Source organism: Benincasa hispida, chromosome 11 (assembly GCF_009727055.1).
Source record: "Benincasa hispida cultivar B227 chromosome 11, ASM972705v1, whole genome shotgun sequence".
NCBI classification, from domain to species: domain Eukaryota; kingdom Viridiplantae; phylum Streptophyta; class Magnoliopsida; order Cucurbitales; family Cucurbitaceae; genus Benincasa; species Benincasa hispida.
This window is the reverse complement of record NC_052359.1, coordinates 48950033-48953255: the sequence shown is the minus strand read 5'-3', so window position 1 is coordinate 48953255 and position 3223 is coordinate 48950033. Positions and strand designations below refer to the sequence as shown.

Sequence of the window (3223 nt, the reverse complement as noted above, 5' to 3'; positions counted from 1 at the left end):
ATATATATATATATATATATATATAATTCATTATGGAAGAACCCAATAAACTTTAGTACCGATGTTTGAAATGTCTGGATTTTGTTTTAGAATTCAATTTAATATAATTCAAATCAATAAAAAGAAAAAAAATGAATAAAAGAAAGAAAAAAATATATATAACCCTACGGGCTACAACTTCTTTCTCTCTACCATTATTGTAGCGACATATCATACCACCAGTAGGTTAAGGTGTGTTTTTTTTTTTCTTTTCTCACTTTTGATTTTTCTTTCCTTCAATTGTTGTCGTGACAGCGTGTATTGTGATCGGCTAACAAAAAGGAAAATAAAAGGAAGAGGCGCTGTGGTTGTGTGAAGAAACTCTCAAGGCGCTGTGATTGCATGAAGAAATTCTCAGATCCTAATTTCTTTTTTAGAGGAAAATTGAAGGAAGATGAGAAGTTTTTCAAATCCTTAGTTTCCTTTTTTTTTTTTTATTTGAGTTGGTGGTTTTGGTTTTAATTATTTTTTTATTTTATATGAATGTTTAGAGAATTGTAGCAATCATATCATGTTGGTGTTGATTGGACTTTTGATAGGCTACACTGGTTAGTTTAGTTACAATATATTCTTCAACTTATGAACGTTAGATATTTATTTGTAAGGGCAGTTTTGACAATTTATCATTATCTTTTATTTAATTTAATTTTGTCATTTTCACAATTTTGAAAATTTTTTGCTATTTTTTCAAATGAATCCTCTAAATTTGTTATTTATCTGGTTAGTCCAAACTATTTATAAGAATTGCAAAATTTTCTAAATTTTCTCCAACCCATCTACAGCCAATGAAAATTAGATGAAATCCCCATAAATCCCATGCGAAAACAAGGCCCACGACCGATTCTTCAAAAATGGGTCACCCAACACGAAGTTCACTACCCGAATTCTTAAAAAATCACCCGACTCTTCAATTCAAAAACACGCGACCACGAAGGAAAGAAAAGAAAATCGTCTGCGCTCTTCATCTTCTTCTTCTCCATTTCCATTGCCGCTATTGCTTCTTCATTTTCACTTCTTCTTCTTCTGCCGATGTTTCTTCTTCTATGAACAAATACGGTCGAATCACACAAGGTTAGTCTATTTTTTTTTTTTTTTTAGTTTTAAATTTTTTATCCATTCTTGATTTCTTTCCTCCTTATATCCTTTTGATAGACAACAATAGATATTAATATATTAGTGGCTTAAATCTGTCAGTGGATGATACTACCCCATCACCATTTATTAACCTAATTTTTTTTTTTAATAGATGAAAAGCAACAAAAAGAATGATAAAAGGAGAATCATCAACAAAATCTCCAACAAAAAGAAATGAAAACTTGAAAAGCAAGGAAATGAAGCCAAAGGTATCAAGGGACTTTTGTTGCTGATAAATACTTAAATAGACAAATTACTTCTGCTGTGATATTATTTCTTTATTTTATTTTGTTTTAGATTTGTTTGTATTTGGTTGTGTTTGTGTTTGTATAATGTTCTCGTTCTTCTGATAGATAGAGATAGAATAATATCATTGTTTATCAGTGACAAACGTTAGTCTATCACTATCTATCATTGAAAGACAGTGATATTGTTCTATTGTTGTCTATCATAAAATCTTTGTGTTGTATTGGGTCGTGTTTGTGTTTTTATATGTTCTAGATAGACTAGGATAGACAGTGACAGTGCTCTATCAAAGTCTAATCCAAAGTGATAGTGTGCTATCATTGCCTATCAGGGATAAATTATCATTGTTTATCTGGGTAGAAAGTGATAGTATTCTACTAATGTTTATCTCTGATAGAAAGTGATAGTGTTCTATCAATGTCTATCTTTAATAGATAGTGATAGCACACTATCATTGTCTATCTTGGATGGACAGTGATAAACTACTATAGAAGTTTATCCTAGATAAATAGTGATAGTGTTCTATCAATGTCTATTCCCTAATTTTATTACTAGTTGTTGTTTTGTTTTGTTATATGATGTTGTAACTAGACTATTTTTCTAGTATTTAGTACTTGTATAACAAGCAACTTCAATTGATAAACCAATTGATAGAATACTATCACTGTTTATCAGGGATAGAATAGGATAGACAATGATAATGCTCTACCAAAATCTATCCCAATTAGATAGTGATAATGTGCTAGCGCTATCTATCAGGGACAGACAATGATAGTCTATTATCACTTTCTATTTATAGAAAGTGATAGTGTTCTATTAATGTCTATCCTTGATAGACAATGATAGGACATATCACTGTCTAGCTTGGATAGACACTGATAAACTACTACCAAAGTCTATACTAGATAGACAATAAACTACTACCAAAGTCTATACTAGATAGACAGTGATTGTAAACCTCAAACTCTTTCACCTAATTATGGAGAGAACTGATACTCAGGAAAATTTCTAAGTGTTAAGACCCTGTAGTTGAACTTAGGGCAGAGTGTTGGAAGTTGGTAGTGAAAATAAGAGTTGAAGAAGTTTAACTAAATGTTCAAACTATACTATGAACATGAGTTGGCCTAAGAGTAAAGGACGAGAAAAAAAAAGTTGGCTAACTGTTGGGGGACAAGGTGAGTTGAACGCATAGTCTATGGATGAAATGAAGAATTAACTAAGTACTAAGAATATAAGGAAGTAAAGGTTTAACCTTGAATGAGTTATCCTTAAGTTAGAAGCATAATTGAGGTCGAGGGAGCCATGGACGCATACTTGGACAAGGATAGGCTCACTTGGGTGCATATTTATGTGTCTATTAGATATAACCAACTTACGATTTTACCCCTGTAGTTACATTTAACTTCTTAAGTACCACTGATCTCTCTAATGAACAATTAGTCATAATCCAGCTATGGATGAACCCTTCTCAAACCAGGAAAGGGTGAGGCGCCTTATTGTTCAAACCCCGACATCCATCCTTAAGGGAGCAATTTATCTTCTTATCCAACTATAGGGAAGGAGTGAATTCCTTCTTGTGTAATTGTGTTCCCAGCTCTTCAATCAAACGAATCACCAAAATGGTAGGCTTATAGAGTGTGTGAATCTCGCCACTCTCACCATACTAATCAAAGGATTGCCCTCATAAGCAAGAGTTCACAATTCACCCAGGATTAAGGTCAAGTCACTTTTGGTCATTCTGGTGAAATGTAAGTCTCTTCTAGCAACGATGCTATAAAGAGAGACTTAACATTTCGTGGTCCAG

General features: G+C 32.5%; 1 long non-coding RNA gene across 1 annotated transcript; it reads left to right on the top strand.

The window, feature by feature from the left end:
• The first annotated feature begins 803 nt into the window (after positions 1–803).
• LOC120091773 lies at positions 804–1611 on the top strand. Its single transcript, XR_005485827.1, has 2 exons — positions 804–1110; positions 1286–1611. It is a non-coding gene; the product is annotated as an uncharacterized LOC120091773 (long non-coding RNA).
• Positions 1612–3223: the final 1612 nt, after the last annotated feature.